Source organism: Petaurus breviceps, unplaced genomic scaffold, assembly GCF_028583685.1.
Source record: "Petaurus breviceps papuanus isolate PSGF00001 unplaced genomic scaffold, PetGlider_PUasm1.0 90879, whole genome shotgun sequence".
Classification (NCBI taxonomy): domain Eukaryota; kingdom Metazoa; phylum Chordata; class Mammalia; order Diprotodontia; family Petauridae; genus Petaurus; species Petaurus breviceps.
Window position 1 is genome coordinate 4509098 of NW_027187368.1, and position 20442 is coordinate 4529539.

Sequence of the window (20442 nt, forward strand, 5' to 3'; positions counted from 1 at the left end):
AGAGAGAGAGAGAGACGGAGAGAGAGAGAGGGAGAGAGAGACAGAGACAGAGAGAGACAGAGAGACAGAGAGAGAGAGAGAGAGAGAGACAGAGAGAGAGAGACAGAGACAGAGAGAGAGAGAAACAGAGAGAGAGATTTTTGTTCAAGTATGGCCAGCTTTAAGGATGAAGCTCATTCCAGCAATACAAGGACCAAAGGATGCTATTCCCACCCACATGGTAGGAGAATGCAGAGAAGTGTGGTGCCTTCATGTTAGGTGATCTAGCATCCAAGGCTCCATCGTACCAGCATTTAAAGGCCTTCACAAGCTTTAACTTACTTTCTTAACCTTATCTTATATTTCCCCTGTAAATTCCAGCTAAATTGATTTGCTTGCTATTCCTTGACCATATCCATCCCTCCTTTCTCCATCTCAATTCCTTCATTCAGATTTTTTGCTCCCTGATGCCCTTCTTCTTCCACTCCTGCTCCATTACTGTTGAAATCTTATCTATTGTTCAAAGCCATCTCCACGAAATCTTCCCTGATGTCTCTCAAGCTAGAAGCAGTCCCTCTTATGAATCCTCAAGGCACTCTGTTCTTGAGCACGATTTCTGATTAAATTATTTTTTCTAGTGGCCCCACCATTCACTTAGTCTCTCACATTTGCAGCCTCTGTCTTTGACTTCTCCCTCTCATCTTTTACAGCCTATTGATTCCATCTGTAAAATGTCTCTTGCTACTCTCCCCCTGCTTTCCTCTTGCCATGCTAGTGCAGTCCTTCATTACCATCTACTCAGACTCTTTCAACAGTCCCCACCTTCATTCTTTCTCTCTCTAGCCCACCTCTCATTCCATGGCCGGAATGATCTCTCCTGTTGATAGATCTGGTTATGCCTCTCCTCTGTCCAAAGATCATCAGAGGCTCCTATTGCCTCCTGAATGAAGTTCAAAATTTTCAGCTTGGCATTTGAGGCCCTGCACAATATGCATCCCCTTCCTTTTCCAAAGTTATCTCATATAGCCACCCCGTTCTACCCATTCTACATCCCAGATAAACCACACAGCTCTGTTTCCTGAAAACATGCTACTCTTTCTCCCTCTGGATCTGCTTTGCACTTTCCCCTATATCTGGAGTGTGTTCCTTCTCCATCTCCTGTAGAACTCCTATCCACCTCGAAAAGTCTAACTCAAAAGTTCTTCCTCCAGTAAGCTATTCTTGAGTCTCATTCACCCTTCCACATCCTAAATGAAAATAAACTCTGTTTGATATATCTTGAATAAATTAATCATTGTAATGTGACGTCATTTGCTTCCTGTGATTGTGTTTTGAATAAACTGTAAGCTCCATAAAGGCAGACACTTTGTATTATTTAAATTTTATATCTCCCCTAGTGCCTCACAATGTTCTGCACACAGTAGGCATTTAATAAATGTTGTGCATCTATTATTATCTGTGTGAACTTGGGCTAGTTCCTCTACCTCTCTGGGCCTTAGTTTCCTCAAAAGAAAAGGGAATCAATAAAACATGAAAAATCATATAGATGAAAACAAATGAAAAAAACATCCAGGAAAAGGACAAAGATGAACAGGGAGATTTTGTTACTACTCTGTAAAATGTAACATAGACAAAAACCTGTATTAATAGAAGTTCAAGGTTTCATATATAGTCCTTTTTGTTCTTTATATTATGTATTTATACTTATATATTTACATATATGATACATTTATATATCTTCATGTCTATTGATGATTATTAAGTTTATAATAAAAAAAATTAAAAATAAAAAAGAAAGAGCTGGACTAACTGACCACTAAGGCCCCTTCTAGGTCTAAATCTATGATACTATGAAACCATTGCATTATCCCCCCAAACAAACCCTGCATTCCCACATCCATGCCTTTGCACACACTTTCCTTCATGTCTAGAACAGCATTTTTGTCCTTTTTAAATTTTGATTGTTGAATGTCTACTCATCTTTTGAAGTACAGTTAAAATGTTGGTTTTTCCATGAAGTTTTCTCTGGTCACATCAGTAATAATGACCTTTCCCTTTAGACTTCAGATGGCACTTGGTTTTCGACCTTTCTGATGTAATTGTTGTGTTTTACATAGTTTATAGCTCTCGATGTTGGATTTTTAATGTCCTTATTGGACAGTAAGATCCATGAGGGAGGAGATTATGTCCTAGCCAAGTTTTGTGTATCCCTCAGAATCAAGCACAATACTTGGCACACAGTAGGTGCTTAGGAACAGTTAAATTGAACTGACTATGCTTTTATACTCTACTCTGGGTTATATTTATTTTTGTTTACTTTGGGTTATATTCATTTTTGTTTATTCCCCATTCCAAACTGTAAGCTCTAAGAAAACAGGAACTCAGTGTAAATCTCTCCCATCAAGAATGGTGTTATGCAAAGAAAAAAAATAATTTACACGTGGTTCTTTCAGGATTATAAAGTGCTTTACATGTGTTGTCCTACTTAATTATCTCTAAATCCCTGTGAGATAGGAACTATAGGGATTTTAATTTCCATTGTACAGATTAAAAGCAGGCTGGGAGACAAAGTGTCAGAGAGAGCTAACTCTAAAGTCTAGCTCTCTTTCTACCATACCACACTTTGTATTAAGTGATAGTGCTTAATGAATACTTCAGTACTCCGTGGGTCTGTGACCACACTGGCATGGGAGTCCTCTTCAGGGGTCCAGAACACACCATGGCCATGTTTGCTCTTCCTGTGCCACTCTGGTCCATATTATCCCGTGAGATCCCTACAGGGAGTCCACTCAATACTCTGAGTACTTTCTTTGAGTTCTGACATTTCCAAACACCAGTGAAGTACATCAGCTGACCACCAGTTCTCCTTGGTCCTTGCCACATGACCAGCTCATTTTCCTTTTCAATTATACATTTGATGCAATCTTATAGATTGTTTCTCCCTAGACTCCTTGTTTGTACGGCATGCTGCTCATGTCCACCATGCACTATGCTCTTGAGGTGACCCTTAACTTCAGTTTTTCAGAGACTGTAGCATTCCATGACACAGTCATGTAATATCACAAGGAATGTTGGCATGAAAAAGATGGGTGGGGCACCTAGGTGGCACAGCGAATAGAGCACCGGCCCTGGAGTCAGGAGGACCTGAGTTTAAATCCGACCTCAGACACTTAACACTTACTAGCCATGTGACCTTGGGCAAGTCACTTAACCCCAAGTACCCTGCCCTCCCCCCTCCGAAAAGCAAAAAACAAACAAACCCCCCAAAATGGTCATTTTTCAGGGATAGGTTTACAATTTCACAATTGGTCAACAAACATTTATTGAGTGTTTACCATGTGTTAGGCACTGTACTAAGGGATAAAGATACAGAAGAAAAACTATTCCTTGCCTTCAAGGGGCTTACATTCTGAGGGACACACACACACACACACACACACACACACACAAGATATGCAGAATGAAAGGAAGGAGATCTTAGAGAAGAAGGCATTAATAGTTAAGATGACCTGAAAAGATTATCTAAAGTACATGGTGACTGAACTGAGTATTGAAAGGGGTGAAGGTAAGGAGTGAGATTATTCCAGGTATGGGGGAAAAACTCATGTAAAGACATGGAAGATGGAGCATTTTGTATGAGGAGGGTCAATTTGGCTAATATTGTGATACAATAGAGTATGTGTAAGAACTCGGAAAAAGACAGGAAGAAGACAGGTTGTGAAGAGCTTTAAATGTCAAATAGAAGAATTTATATTTGATCCTAGAGCTGGCTTGCTCTCTTGTTCCTGCTTAGTTCTGGGCCCAGCTCTTTCATTTGTAGTATTTATTCAAGATATATATGAATTTATGTGTATATATCTATATATACACACATACATATGTACATGTATATGTATATGTATCTATAGATGTGGTATAAATATACCACATGTGGTATATTTATACCATATGTGGTTGCTGCCTAAATATATAAAGACAGCTGGCTTATGTGTGTCATTGATAGATATGATCTGGGATCTGGTCCACCCTCTCTAAGAGAGACTTTGATTTCTACCTTTAAGGGAGCAGAAGGAGGGCCATGACTGGGTGCTTGCCCCCTCCCTCATATTTCCAAGAGGGGTTTTGGACTAGAATTGTATCTATCTATCATACCTCAAATATGGATAGTCTAAGGGGCATAATACTTTGGGACCCAAGATAAATACCACTTTCCCTAATTGCTTTCAGGAGTAATATTTAGCTTAATGTTGCCAGCTTAGTTCCCTCCTACCAAATACTATTTACAAAAATAATCATCATAATAGAGAATAGCAGGAAAACCTATTTTTTCCCAAACAAAGCAGTAAACATAAGTCATGGAAATTATACAGATTAGAATAGACCAAGTAATATATGATAGTAAGTGGAGTTGCTGGTTCAGAACACAATAAAACACCTCAGCTCAGCCAAGGAAAGAGGTAATGATCTTACCAAGGAAAGTCTGCTTCCTTTAGTAGAAGTCAAGGGACATGACTCCCAGGATCCTAGTAGCCAATTAAAAATTAGCACTTGCTTCTCTCCACCAATTTATTCAAAGTACTTTCTGCTCCAAAGGCCTTTCCCAGTGTTGTGCTTAGCATTCTCTCAGCTAATTAGGAGTCATGTCCCCCTCCGAGTTCTCAGCATACAAAAATGACCCCAAAGTGGGGCTTCATTCATATATGTACTCATAGATGAGCTCAATGGGTGGTCAATTCAACTTCACATTGGAGTCTAAATAATAGGCCTTTTTAATAGGACTTTCCTGTTTGGATAGATAGGCCAAATTCTTTTGAGTTACAACGACTCTCACTTAGGAAGATCTACAGGATATCTGGGGTTTGATGTAATCAGCACAATCCTGTCTGAAAAAAAGAGTAATTGGAGGAATTTACCAACTTTTGGGAATCCCTTTTAGAACTGAATTCTGTGTTGGATCTCTCTCCCAGGAGAGCAATAAAACTCTGATGAGTATTCCTCTCTCTACTCTTACCTCACTTGATATGACTAATCAGAGGGTCCAGCAAGGCTATCTCTATGAAATCCTTCAAGGGATTTTGTAAAATTTTGACCTATGTATGCAAGAACCTTTAAGGTGGCATTTTACTCTACTGAATCAACATTTATGTTATGTATTATTTATTTGTTATATATTATATATAACATATCATGTAATATTATATGTTATATAATATGTCGACAAACAATAGTGAGAGTCTATACATCTTTACATTAGTTGTGTGATGAAAAAGATGTGGTCTACAGAAGACTATGCAAAAGTTTCCCTCTTCCCTTCTAATATCTTATCAAGGATGCTCTTGAAGCATGATAGATTATTTGCATAAAATATTATATAGATGGGAAAGTAGGCCTGTGGGTTGGTAATTTTTGAAGTTCTTTTTGGGAGATAACATTAAGATCTGACTTTTCCCCATACCTTTGGACTATTTCCCTTCTTCAGATACCTTGGGAACCGAGCTCTGAATGTCCTCAAAATTTGGTTTCCTCCAGCATAGACTTCCTCTGAATTTGTTGTTTTTCAGTTCTTTTTCAGTCATATCTGGTTCTTCATTACCCCGTTTTGGGTTTTTCTTGGCAGAGAGAGGAGTGGTTTAACATTTCCTTCTCTTGCTCATTTTACAGATCAGAAAACTAAGGCAAATAAGGTTAAGTGACTTGCTCAGGGTCACACAGCTAGTAAGTGTCTGAGGTCAGATTTGAACTCAGGAAGATGAGCGTTTCTGACTCCAGGCCCAGCTCTCTATCCACTGCACCACCTAGCTGCCCATGTGGTATATTTATACCATATAGAATTGCCACCTAAATAAAGACAGCTGTCTCCCGAGTGTCATTCCTCTGAATAGGCTTGGTCTAGTCCACTTGTTTTCCCTTTCTTTGCCTCCTTTAGTGCTCTTTTCATCACTTCTCCAAGCACACCTCAAAAGAGAGTAGGTGCTTAATAAATGATCAATAGAATGGAATTCAAAGTTTGTTAGTGTGATTAACAACCCCAAATACCCCATTGCTAAACATAAATCCCAAAAGGTACACACCAAAATACTCATAGCAGCACTTTTTGCAGTGATAAAGATCTAGATACAAAGTAGAGGTCATTGATTGGGGGATGGCTAAGCAAGCGATTGTACCTGGATTTGATGAAATATTACTGTGATGTAAGAAGCAATTGCAGCATCTGCTCTGGGCTTAATCCCACCGACTCACTTAGGATTTCAGAAGGGTAAATGCTACTTTGGGCTCAATGGAACTTGTGGGTGACTACTCTTGACCTTGTAACTCATGAACTCCTATGTTCTTTGCTTTTTCATATTTTTTCTTTCTTGTTTTAGGTGAAGGAACTTGGAGATGGCTAGGACGTTGTGAGCTTCAAAAGTTTGGTAAAGTGACCTACCAGGAAGTCTGAGAGCAGAAGTCTATTGTGATGAATGGAAAGTCAGAGAGAGAAAGAGAGAGAGAGAGAGAGACAGAGAGAGAGAGAGAGACAGAGAGAGACAGAGAGACAGAGAGAGGGAGACAGAGAGAGACAGAGAGAGAGAGAGAGAGAGAGAGAGAGAGAGAGAGAGAGAGAGAGAGAGTCTGAGTCTGCACGGGGTAAATTCTTTGAGCAGGGTCAGAAATGCCCTTGAGAGGTTGGACTCTGAATGAGGAAACAGAATAGAAAAAACCTGAATCCCTCCCCCAATATTAATTGATTATTAATAATTTTTTTTCTCATCATGTTAGGTTTTGTGGCTAACTAGGATAGCATCAAGGTCTTAAGTAACAACTCTTGGGACCTAGCTCAGTAATAGCTGAGACAGGGACTCATCCAGAGACTGTGCCCATATGGACACGAACATGGTGGAACCAAAGTAAGATAAAAACAAAAGGGGATCAAGTCTGAGGCTACTCTTCCCAGGGACCAGGGTAGTATAGGGGAGAGTATACCCTTGTATGCTAAGGGAACATGTTTATACTTCTGTCCTTGCTATATCTCCACAGTAACTAACTTTATAAAACCTGATTAATGTTAATTCTTTCAGTGTAACTAGACCACTAAGCACTGGCTACTAGGAGGGTGATCCCCTCTCAGACTGATTTTTTTTACAAGGTTGGTTATTCTTTGCCTCATCTCTTACCTAGCCTTAATCACTGAATGGATATCGCCTTAGTCAAAACCAGGAAAGATTGTAGCTTAAAAAGGCCAAGTTCTACTGCATCTAGGGCCATCTCTAATCGTCCCGATCTATATCTTGCCACTGGACCCAGATGGCTCTGGAGGAGAAAATGAGACTAGTGACTTTGCACAGCCCTCTCTCACTTAAATCCAATTTGTTTGCAAGTTATGTCATCAGCTTCTTGATGTCATGGTCCTCTTTGAGAATGAAGGACAAACAGCAAAAACAACAACAGGTACATACGAGGATGGGGTCTTGAACGGGCAGCATTAGAGAAAGACCCCTTCAACCACTCATGAGTACCTATAGAGTACTATATAGACGATAGTAATCGACTGTTTGATAAATCCAAAGACTCTAGCTTCTGGGATAAGAACTCACTATTTAACAAAAACTGCTGGGAAAACTGGAAAATAGTATGGCTGAAACTAGACATAGACCAACATCTTAGACCCTATACCAAGATAAAATCAAAATGGGTACATGATTTAGACATAAAGACTGATACTATAAGCAAAGTAGGAGAGCAAGGAATAGTTGACCTATCAGATCTATGGAGAAAGGAAGAATTTATAAATAAATAAAAGACAGAGAACATTATGGAATGCAAAATGGATGATTCTGATTACATTAAACTGAAAAGTTTTTGCACAAAGTCAATGCAACCAAGAATAGAAGGAAAGCAGAAAGTTTGGAAAAATTTTTTACAGCCAGTATCTCTGATACAGGCTTCATTTCTAAAATATATAGAGAACTGAGTCAATTGACAAGAATACAAGTCATTCCCCAATTGATAAATGGTCAAAGGATATGAACAGGCAGTTTTCAAAAGAAGAAATTAAAGCTATCTATAGTCATAAGAAAAAATGCTCTATATCACTTTCTTTTTAGATTTTTCTTTTTGCTTTTTGGAGCGTGGAAGGTAGGGCAATTGGGCTTAAGTGACTTGCCTAAGGTCACATGACTAGTTTTGTGTTAAGTGTCTGAGGCCAGATTTGAACTCAGGTCCTCCTGACCCCAGGGCTGGTGCTCTATTCACTGTGCCACCTAGCCGCCCCCACTTTTGTTTAGAGAAATGCAAATTAAAACAACTCTGAGGCACCATATTACACCTATCAAATTAGCTAACGTGATAAAACAGGAAAATGATAAATGGTGGAGAAAATGTGGGAAAACTAGAACACTAATGAGTTGTTGGTTGATTTGTGAACTGATCCAACCATTCTGAAGAGCAATTTGGAACTATGCCCAAAAGGCTATAAAATTATGCATACCCTTTGACCCAGCAATACCACTTCTAGGTCTGTATCTCGAAGAGATCATAAAAATGGGAAAAGGACCCATAATATTTATAACAGCTCTTTCTATGGAGGCCTAGAATTGGAACTTAAGGAGAATCCCATCAATGGGGAAATGACTGAAAAAATTGTGGTATATGAATGTAATGAAATACTATTGTGCTATAAGAAATGATAAGCAGGCAGACTTCAGAGAAACCTGGAAAGACTTATACGAACTGATGCTGAGTGAGAGGAGCAGAACCAGGAGAACATTGTACACAGTAACAGTCACACTGTGTGATGATTGACTTTGATAGACTTCTCAATAATCCAGGACCTAAAAAAAACCCAAAAGTCTCATGATGGAAAATGTTATCCACATTCAGAGAATGTGGAGTCTGAATGCAGATGGAAGGATACTCTGTGCTTTCCTTTTCTTTTGTTTTTTCTTTTTCATGGTCCCTCCCATTAGTTCTAATTCTTCTTTACATCATGACTAATGTGAAAATATGCTTAATATGAATGTATAAGTAGAAAAAAAGAAGTTCCTATAGAGCACTGTGGGTGAGATGTAGCTAGCCTATCTCTGAAAAAGTGAATCCAGAGCCACTGATAAACAAACAAAAATAAATTGTTATTTGAATATAATACTTCAGTAATAGAAGTATAGCCTCATGCAGCTTAAAAATTAACTATGTATAAGAGGATTTGTATTGTCCCCTCAGTTACCTCATCTAAAAATTATCTTCAATTTATCAGGGTCATAAGGGGCAGCATGGGACTAGCTATAGAACAGGTACAGCCAAAGTGAGACAGGCTGTGGACCCGGAAGAATTCACACGGGAATGGAAAATACTGCCAAATTTTAATTATCCGAATATCTGCATGGAGCTTGTTGTGTTCAGTCATTCAGTCATGTCTGACTTTCTGTGACCCTATGGATCATAGCATGTCAATACTGTCCATGGGGTTTTCTTGGCAAAGATACTGGTTTGCCATTTTCTTCTCCAGTGGATTAAGGCAAACAGAGGTTAAGTGACTTGTTCAGAATCATACAGCTAGGAAGAGTCTGAGGCCAGATTTGAACTCAGGTCCTCTTGATTCTAAGACTGGTGCTAGATCTGCTGCTCTACCTATCAGTCCCCTGATGTCTTTTCCACTATATCATTCAAAATTCTTGGGACTATTGTTCTGTGCAAAGCATAATTAAAAACACTATGGTGCAGCTCTGAATAGTTTGATGTCTATGGGATCTTTCATTTTATATTTGACCTTTTTGGTATATATGCCTAGCAGTCGGGTCAAAGAGCATGGCCATTTTAGTCCCAGGGACACATTTTCAATTCCATCATGCTCAATGAATATTTATTAAGTATTTACTATTTATTAAGACATGCTTAGGGGGGCAGCTAGGTGGTGCAGTGGATAGAGTACCAGGCCTGGAGTCAGGAAGACCTGAGTTAAATGTAGGCTCAGACACTGACTAGTTGTGTGACCCTGGACAAGTCACTTAACCTTGATTGCCTCCCCTTCTCTCCCCAAAAAGAGTTTGCTTAGAGAAGAAATGGAAATGGTCTTGAAGAGATTTTAAAGATGGGGAATGCAGAGTGTCACAGTGGATAGAGAGCTGGTCTTGGAACCAAGAAGCCTTGGATTCAAGTGTAGCCTCTACCCCATGCTGGCTGTGTGACCCTGGGCAAGTCACTAACCTCTCAGTGGCCCGGGGAAATCTTGAAGACTATAAGCTTCAGAGAAGGTGACCATCTGCACTGACAGAAGAGGTTCCTCCCTGGAACTCCAACCTACAAAATCTTAGTTTTGGCAAAAAAAAAAATCAACCCAAACTGCTACTTAACAACAAACAAAACCTCCTAACTCACTAAAATAATAACAATAAAACAACCAAATTGGTCTTATCATTCTAAAGTGAACCAGAAATGATTTGGGGAGGGTTATCTGTGCTTTGGGGTGATCCATGCCCTGGTTCCCCAGAAGCTCAACAGTGAATGAAATTATCCACAGGTTAAGAAACTACTTCCATTAGGATGTACTAGTAAGCTGGGAATAGATTTCAACTTGGGGAGCAGGGGTGGGGCAGGACTGACAGATTTGGAGATTTCTCTATAAAACTGAAGTTGGGGGGAGGGTGGTTGGCAGATTTCTGGGGGCTTCTGATATCCCTTTCTTAGATTCACAGAACTGGAAGGGATCAGAGTTCATCTATTTCGACTTCCTGTCTTGGGGGAACAGTAAGTCATGTATTGTGCAGCTCACTGTCCCATGAATCTTGAGCCCACCCCCTTCCTCTGGAGTAGAATAATCCTGCCTGAGCTCCCATCTCCATGCCCACTCTTGCCCTTTCAGAAGGGGATAGAAGGGTAGGAGGCATGTACCTTGCCATACTTAACTCCTTGGCAAGATATTTGAGGCACGTATGGCTCAGACAGCAATCATAGCTGTGGTGAGAAATTCCCTTTGGGGGTGGCTGACGTCGGCTGAGTCATTCTGCAGGCTGAGCAACTTAATACATGGGCAAAATGTGCAAATGTGCCTATTTCCTAAAACTTCTGTTAGAGACCGCATTAAAAATACTCAGTGCCAGAGAATCAATGACAAGCAGGAGCACTTCTAGGCTGCCACAGGGGAGAGGGATCTGACTTGTTCTGTGGGGCCCCAGAGGGCATCTAGGGATGGTGGGAAAAATGATAATGAGGCAGATTTTGTCTAAATAGAAGGAAGAACTTGTCAGCAGCTAGAGCTATCAAAAATGGAATGGAGTATCCTGTAGTAGGGGCAGCGCTCTCCCCATCACTGGGGATATTCAAGCAGAGACTTGATGTCCATCTTCCAGTGAACTGTATGAGAATATGCTTCAGGTATGAGTTGTGCTAGATTCTCTGCTAGAAGAACTCAAAATTCTCTTCTAATTGTAGGATTCTAGATCAATCAACAAACATTTTAAAAGTATTTACTACATTCTGAGCACTGGGGTAGGTGCTGTTGAATGCAAATGCAAAGAATGAAACTGTCCATACACTCAGAGCTTGCATTCTAACATAATTTTGTTCATTCTGTTGTCAGAGCTGGCATACTTTAAAGTGAAGACAAATGCCTTGAAAATGCATATGTAGCACTCCTATCCTTTAGAATCCTGGGGATATTGTGCTTAGTTCAGACACATTTTAGGAAGGACATTGATAAAATTGAAGTGAGGGTAAAGGAGGTCAATGAGGATGGTGGAGACACTGGTGGCCATGTCCTAGGAGGATTGTTTGAAGAAATTGGGAATATTTATTCTGGAGAAGAAAAGATTTAAGGGAGACATGACAGCTATGTAGAAAAGAGATTATCCTTTTGTTCTTTTCACTGACTATCCCCCCTAGGCCTGGAATTGTCTCCCTCCTCATCTCAGCCTTCTGTCTTCCCTGGTTTCCATTACAGTCAAGGTTCTACCTTCTGCAAGCAACCTTTCTTAGTCCTCTTTAATCTTAGTGCCTGCTCCCTAGGAACATCCCTGATAGATCCTGTTCGTATCTGTTTGTACATAGATGTTTACATATTGTTTTTCTCATGAGACTGAGCTCCTTGAGAACAGAGACTGGGTTTTTTTTTTGTATTCTCAGTTTAGCACAGTGCCTGGAGCATGGAAGTTACATAAAAATGCTAACTGACTGATGGATTGACATAATGAGAAGTTTCCTGACAATTAGAATTATCCCCAAATAAAATGGGCTTCCTTCAGAGGTAGTGAGTTCCCCATCATTGGAAGCCTTCGGTTAGAATCTAGATGGTCAACCACTCGGTAGGGCTGTTGGAGAAAGGATTCTTAGATTCCCATTTCTATTGGTAGAATTAGATTTCTTTCCCCTCTTAACTCTGAGAATCTTATCTAGAGAAAATCTCTCTTTATATAAATGAGTTCGGCTAGATGACCTTGGAGGTCTCTTTTCCTGTGTAATTCTGTGCTTCAGATAGTGACTTTCTTTAAGGAGCTCATAATACACACCTGGGTCAATACTGGAGAATTCAAAGTGGAGAGAAACCTTATGAATGTAAGAAAAATGGGAAATGTCTCCAGTCACCTTTCATTTCTGACTCACAATGGAGGTTTTGGAGTCAGAGGCCTTGGGTTTAGAATTCCTTCTTTGTGACAATGGACAAGTTACCTAGTTCCTCTGAGCCTCAGTTTCCCTCTTCACTATGAGATAATTGGGATTCAGGGGTGGGGAACCTGTGGCCTCAATGCCATGTTTGGCCTTCTAGGTCCTTGGGTGGGACCTTTTGACTGAGTCCAAGTTTTACAGAAGAAATCCTTTTAATGAAGGGATTTGTTCTGTGAAGTTTGGATTCAGTCAAAGGGCTACACTTGAGGACCTAGAGGTCTGCATGTGGCCTTGAGGCTACAGGTTCCCCACCCCTAGGTTAGATGATCTCTAAAGCCCCTTCTAGCTCTAAATTCAATGATCATGTGAACATCACCTTATCCTTCCTTTCTGCACCCCTGGGATCATCTCTAAGTCCACAGAACTGAATGAGACCCTTCAGGTACAGGAAGAACAAGGAGACCAGACAGAGCTCCCATTCATGAACTGGCAGTCATGGTTACTTAGCTGGGAAGTCTCTATTTCTCTTCTCGCTGAGCCTTCCCAAGTGTGAGTGAGTACCTTGTGGCTCCACCTCAGGCCTCTGGGAATCTTTGGAGGGCATCTGATTTGGACTTCATAAATTAGAATGACAATAAGAGGGTCACAGAATTTTAGAACTGGAGATCATTACGTGGTCAATCTGCTGCCAGGATTTGGGAGAGAATTTGTGTTTAAATTCAAAGCTTAATTAGTGGCCAGGGTTAGGATTCAGTATGGAACCAGTGTTAGGGGTTCAGTCTGGGGCCAGGGTCAGGGCTCTGCCTGTGGATAGGGTCAGGGTTCAATGTGAGGCCAGCATTAGGTGCTCTAGGCTGAATAGGGATTGGGGGCAAAGTAAATGGACAAGGTTAAGTCGGGGGCTTGGGTTAGGCATTCCTCTGGAGCTGGGAACGGAACAATGTTAGCCCACGATCTTGGCAGCTCAGACATTTTCCATTCCCCTTCCATATGAAAATTTTTTGTTTGTTTTTAGCCAGTGCTAAGGGATAGTGAAAGGTCATTTGAAGACACCAGCTCAACCCGTGAATCTCCAAAGTGAAATCCACTGGCTTGGGAGGAGCAGATAAAGGGGGTAGGGATGGGAATTGCAAAAAAAAAAAAAAAAATGTGACACCAGCATAGGAAAACTTTCTAACCAGGTGGAGTAATTTACTTCAATAAACGTTAACATCACATAATGACAGGAAAACAACCATTTCTATAGAGAAGACACATTCATTGCTGGCCTTCTCTTCAATTTAATGACCTATAAATGATAACAGATAATTTGCAAATTGGAGATAATCAACTCTACCCAATTCCATTCAATTATTTGTTAATAAACATGAAACCCACTGCTGGAGTTTGGGGTTTCCAAGTTATAAAGGAGAGTTTGGAGGCTGAATGAGGCTGGGAATCCCTACCTGGGAAGTCACTGAATATTTATAAAGAATTTCATTACACCCCTTGCCAGTCTCAGGCTCAAGGTTTACATGGCTCTCATTTGCATTGTGAGCTTTTTTTTCCCTAATAGTAATTATCTGTAAAAGGTCAAATATTTGCTTTATCTATATAATTCAATTTTCAAAATGCCTTTGGGATTCAAATTAACTCCCTTGTAATATCTTCATTGAAAAAGAAGATTAATTATGCTTACAAGAAACCTAATTTGGCTTATCAGACCTTTAATGTTGCAGGGATCGCTAATGCATTTAAATTTAGGATTAGGCGGTAGATCTGGTTCCATTATTTGGGTGACTTTAATATTTGTCATTATTTTTATGCATATCATTTTCCCCCCACATGGTGAAATTAAAATGTCGGTTCTGAAAGAAATAAACATTATGTATTGACATTGGTAATTATGTTTTGGTATTTAAGAATGCATAAAAATCTTTGCACAGTGACTCCAATATAAATTCATAGCTAATGTCCTGAGAGTTAAAGTGGAGCTCTAAGACCCCCAACTCACCAAATTAGCAATGCTTGGTCCCTCTAGGCAGAAAGCCCTGGTGGAGCTAGAGAACTGAAGTGGGTGGCATAACCAGCAATGCAATTATCCATGTCTCTCAGGCATGGAAGAAGGCACTAGTGGGTCCTTCTACAGGGACCCCTGCTGCAGCGATGCAGCCATTGCCATGCTTTTAACATATCCCCAGTGCCACCATTAGAGTCTGGCATTAACAGTGAGGCCAAACTAGTATGAAAATAGAATATTAGAAAAGGAAAAGACTTTATAACACAGAATATATGAACATAATATATGGAGGGTGAGAGCTGGAACTTTAGAAAGAGAATGTTAGAATTGGAAAGGACATTAAAATACAGAGTATTAGAACACAGAACATAATGTGTGAGAGATGGAAGGAATCTTAAGCACATAGACTTTTAGGATATAGACCATAAGGGTATTAGAGCTGGAAAGCACATTGGAACAAAGAATGTTAACATTGGGAAGGACTTTAAGGATCATATCTTCCATACTCCCTTCCACTTTAGGATTTCTTTTCATAGCATATTTGCCAGGTGGTTATAGAAGGCTTTGTTTGAACACTTCCAGTGATGGGGAGCTCACTATCTCATTATAGAACCTATTTCATGGTTGGGAAGTTCTGGATATTAGAAAGTTCATCCTTGCTCTAAGAGTATTGGATTTGACTCTTGGCTTTGATTGAGGTCTTATGTGAGGGCATGGGCAGGGCAGTGACTGGGACTTCATTTCCTTCCCTCAAGTTTTCTAATTCCTGGTCCATGAATTCTCTTTTCATTGGCACAAAAGTTCATAAAAGAGAAACAGCATCAGATGGGGGGGTCAGTCAAAAGGGGAACCCTTATACATGTCTGAAGCTCTCTCGACCCAATGGGCTAAGGTACAATTTCTCTCTGTTTTATCTCCCCATACCAAAATGGGACATAAAAATGATCATATGATAGTTTTCCAAAGGGTGGTCATTAGTCCTCCTTATCAGAACTTAGGTTCACAAGGTATCAAATGTAGCAAAAATTTTACTTGCCTAGTAAGAACACAGAGAGAACTCTGTGAGCCTATAGACAAGACACACCCTTCCTTTTCTGATAGGTCTTCATTTTCATTAGGCACCTACATACAGTATTCTTCAGATTTATAGGACTAACTTTGGTGGCGCAAGGGAAAATAACTAAGCATTCTTTAAGAAGTCGAGAGATACTACTTTTTTCTAGTGGGCTAATCTTTCTCTGGGACCTTCTGTATAGTCCAGGTGATATATAATACTGTCCACTGAGTGGGGCCCCAATGAGAGGAATGTCTAGACTGGTTCCTATGCATTGGGGTTCTATGATACTTTGCTCCTTGGTTAGTATCTTTTGGTATTCTCTGTGATAGCTCCTTACCACATGACTCTCCCCCTTCCATCAATATCCTGTCATTTCACTTTCATTGTCATCTGTTCCAAGGTGATATCATGTTCTATCTCACTGATGTCCATTCCTCTTGAATGTGTGCACTGCCACATCTCCTGGTCACTTGCTATAATGCATCTTCTCACAAGTAACACTATTTCCCCTCTTCCCCAAGAGGTGGCACCAGCTTTCTAATAGCTGGACTCTTGTGAGACCATACTGTGGAAGAATCTTATACTCATGATGTAACCCTTTCAGAATGAGAAAGTCAGGACCAAAATGATTTTGGGCTATTCAAAACTTTCTAGTTCTTCCAGGCATGCACATGGTTAAAAATCCTCTGTACTATTTAAAACTTTCTGATATTTATTTCACACAATTTCACAGCCCTACCTTTCCCATAAGGGGCTTCTTATTATTTTATTTTATTTTTTCTTTTTGGAGGGATAAGGGCAGGGCAATTGTGGTTGAGTGACTTGCCCCAGGTCACATGGCTAGTATGTGTTAAGTGTCTGAGGCTGGATTTGAACTCAGGTCCTCCTGACTCCAGGGCTGGTGCTCTATTCACTGTGCCACCTAGCCACCCCATAAGGGGCTTCTTTAGTTACTTGTGGGAACCCCTTCAATTTCCCTGCTCAACCAAAAGGTCCCATGTTTTACTCCTAGCCAAGTTAGAGTGAATTAGTCCTGAGCGTGTCTTCTCTTCCCCTCTGCTGGCTCATGTGACTCTCACTAGGCTAGCATCTCTCATGAGTCTTTTGGGGATTTGATATAGCACTCAAACTCCCTTTTCCTTTTTTCTTCCATAGCAGTTCAGACTGATCATATGAATTATCCCTGGGCTTCTCTGAAGCTGGAGAATGCAATATAGAGAAACAGGAGGAGAAGCAGAGTTGGCTGCCCTGTTTCTGCCAATGACATCATTTAATCTATTTTGATCCTCAGTTTCTTCATCTGTCAAAAGGAGTGGTGGTGGTGAACTAGTCCCCCATCCAGGGTTGTGACCCACAGTCTAAGAAGTGCTGAAGGGGTTGTGAGCGGAAAGTTTAAGAAGCTCTGAACTAGATATTCTGTTAGGGCTCTTCTCATCTTAAAAATTCTGTGATTTCCCATGGAAACTATCCATATCCCATTGAGCTGCAACACCACATGCATTTACTGGGTTGAGTAAAAAGGCTAGGGCTTATGGAGGCAGTATGGTGTGACAAAATGCATTGAAACTGGAGGCATGGGTCCTATGCTTGGATTTTGGCTCTACTTCTTCAATTCAATTCAACAAACATTTATCAAATATATTATGCTGGGGGCGGCTAGGTGGTGAAGTGAACAGAGCACCAGCCCTGGAGTCAGGAGGACCTGAGTTCAAATCTGGCCTCAGACACTTAACACTTACTAGCTGTGTGACCTTGGGCAAGTCACTTAACCTCCATTGCCCTGCCTTCCCCCTCCAAAAAGATATATATATATATACAGATAGATAGATGCCAGGCACTGTGCTAAACCCTGGGGATAGAAAAAAAAAGTAAAAAGTCAACCTTGCCCTCCATGAGCTTATAATATGATAGGGGAAACAACAAACAAACATCTATGTATAAACAATTCTGAGTCTCTTCATCATCTTTAATGTCTTTTTCTAGACACTTTCCTGTTTGTCAGTGTCCCCTCTTACTACATAGTGCCCAGACTTGAGCACAATGCTCCAAATTTGATCTAACCAGAAAAGAAGACACTGAAGCCATTGTCTCCCTTGTTCTGGACACTATTCTTCTATGAATGGATGCTGATTGCATTAGCTTTGGGATCAGCCATGCTGTACTGTTCAATCAAAGCCAAGTCAAGTTTCTTAGAAGACCTTAGGAATACAAGGACAAAAACAACAGTCTTTGCTTATTCAGCTATATATAATCTAGAAGCATGTATTAAGTGCCGACTGTGTGCCCTGCCCCGTGCTCATAGCTGAAAGTAAATATACACAAGATAAATTTAAATGAGACAGAATGTTAATCACGGCTATGGGATCTTAACCTTTGAGGTTAGCAAGCAGCTTATCTTCTCTGGGCTTCAATTTCCATATTTGCAAAATGAGGGTGTTGTACAAGATGGCAGACAATGGGAAGAAGTGGGAAGAGTGTTGGATTCAAATCCCAGTCTTTCCCACTAACTTCTGTGTGTGTGTCTCTCTTTGTGCCTAGGACAGGACTTGGCACAGAGTAGCCACTTAGTAGATGTTTGTTGACTGGACTGACTTCCTGTGTGCCCTTGCACACCTCCCTGGACCTCTGTGGGCTTCAATTTTTCTCATCTATAAAATGAGATTAGACAACTTAACTTCCTTCCAGTTCTAAGTCTATGATTCTAAGATCTCTAAGGCCTCTTCCTGCTCCATATTCTCGAATGCTAAATGAATAGGGTCCATTCCAATAGAGCTGGTGGAAACCACATGGCCTGGGGGGCAGGAGTGGGCCATTCTTCCAGCTTTAACTGAGAACCAGACATCAAGGGGAAATTGACGCTGCACAGCGGACCAGGAGCCTGGTATTAAGGAAAATTAAATTAACCCCCAGCAATCACTCCATATTACGGAAACAGTTAGATCCTAATAAATTGGAAATGATAACGGCAGCCAAAGCTGTCCATTTCCCGAATGTTCACTTTACTGCCCGAGCTCAAGCTTTCCTTTTTTTCTTTCCCTCCCTCCTCCCTCCCCTTTCTCTCATTCTCTCTCTCCAGTTTGTTGCTTCCTTAGTTTTTATTAGCACATTTCAGTGGAGTAGATTTGCTGGGAAGTGATAAAAGCCGACTGTAATCAGAGAGCTTTATGTTATCTGCAGCAAACAATGGTAAATGCCACCTGAGTAGGCTCCCTGTTCAATGCCTTCATTATTTGTGATTAGTCTAACACTGGTCCAGATAGCAACAGACTCCAGTCTTGCTTGATAGGAGACCTTACAGGTCTGGGAGTCCGGTCTATTGTGTTACTCTCAAAGCAAGAGAGAATAATCTGTCCACTATCAGATCAGTCTGTGGAGGGCTAGAAGTGTGTGTGTGTGTGTGTGTGTGTGTGTGTGTGTGTGTATGTGTGTCTTTGGTGGAGGGAAAGGCGGGAGGTGGGGGAGGAATCTGCTCGGCCAGCTCTCTGATGGTCCTCTCTCCTTGCTAGCCTGTTTCATCACCGCTCCCATCCCAAAGTGTAAACACTTTGATATTTCTCTCACAGTGAGGAGGATGCTGCTGTCGAGAGAGACAGAGGATATTAGAACTTGGGAGGGATCTTAGAACACAGAATGTGAAAATTAGAAGTGTCCATGATGAGTGAGTTACCTAGGCCACACTCTGCCCTGTTTAAATCATATCTGGAATTTCCGTGTTTAATTCTGGGTACTATATTTTTGGGAGAATGTTGACAAGCTGAAGGCTGGTCAAAGGAAGCTCGCCAGAATGGAAAAGGTGTGGGGGGAGGTGAGGGGAAGCAGCTAGTTGGTGCAGTAGATAGAGCATCGGGCCTGGAGTGAGGAAGACCTGAGGTGAAGTCCAGTCTTAAACACTTAAAGTTGTGTGACCCTGGGCAAGTCACTTAACCCTGTCTGCCTCAGTTTCCTCATTTGTAAAATAGTTGGAGAAGGAAATGGCAAACCACTCCTGCATCTTTACTAAGAAAACCCCAGATGGGCTCACAAAGAGTTGGACACGACTCAACAACAACAACAACAACAAAAAAGGTCCTTGACATAGTGTCTAGAAAAGAAGAGAATTGGGTTTGTGTATATGTATGTATGTGGGAACATGACATGTGTCTTTGAAGAATCTGAAGAGAAAGATTGCTTATTCTGTTTGGCTGCAGAAAGCAGAATTAGAAGCAGTATGTAGAAGTGGAAAAGGGGTAGATTTTGGCTAGATGTGCAGAAAAAAGTAACAATTAGAACTTTCTAAAATTGAAATAGGCTGCCTTGGGAGATAGCGGTCTTTCCCTCCTATCGTCTGGTCTTTTTTCCACTTCTATCTTCCAGTCTTTAAGGGGAGACTTAACACTTGTTACATATTTAGAGGGGATTCCTATTCAGAACAATCCCTTAGAGATTACTCCCCAATACTGAGGTGCTTTGATTCTTTTAACTTAGAACATAGAATTTAGAATTGGGAGAGTCCTTAGAATATAGAATGTTCTATTAAGGACTTTAGAACACAGAATGTTAGAGCTAGAATGAATGAATGAATAAAACTGTGACTGTCAAGCTGTGGGAATACATACTCCCATTGGGGGTACTTGCTCTCCGTGCCATCTCCCTCCTTCCTCCCCTCTAGTTGGGGCTGCCTAAAGTCCCTCTTGGCTGTTTCACTGTTGCCATGGCTTAGATGAGACAAGACTCATCAATTCTATTCCTTCCCTTGAGGCTGAGGACCATGAGGCCTTGCCATTTGCCCTGCTACTTCCTCTCAAAGTTCTCCAGGCCGCACCATCTGCTCTGCCTCTTCAATACTGTCATC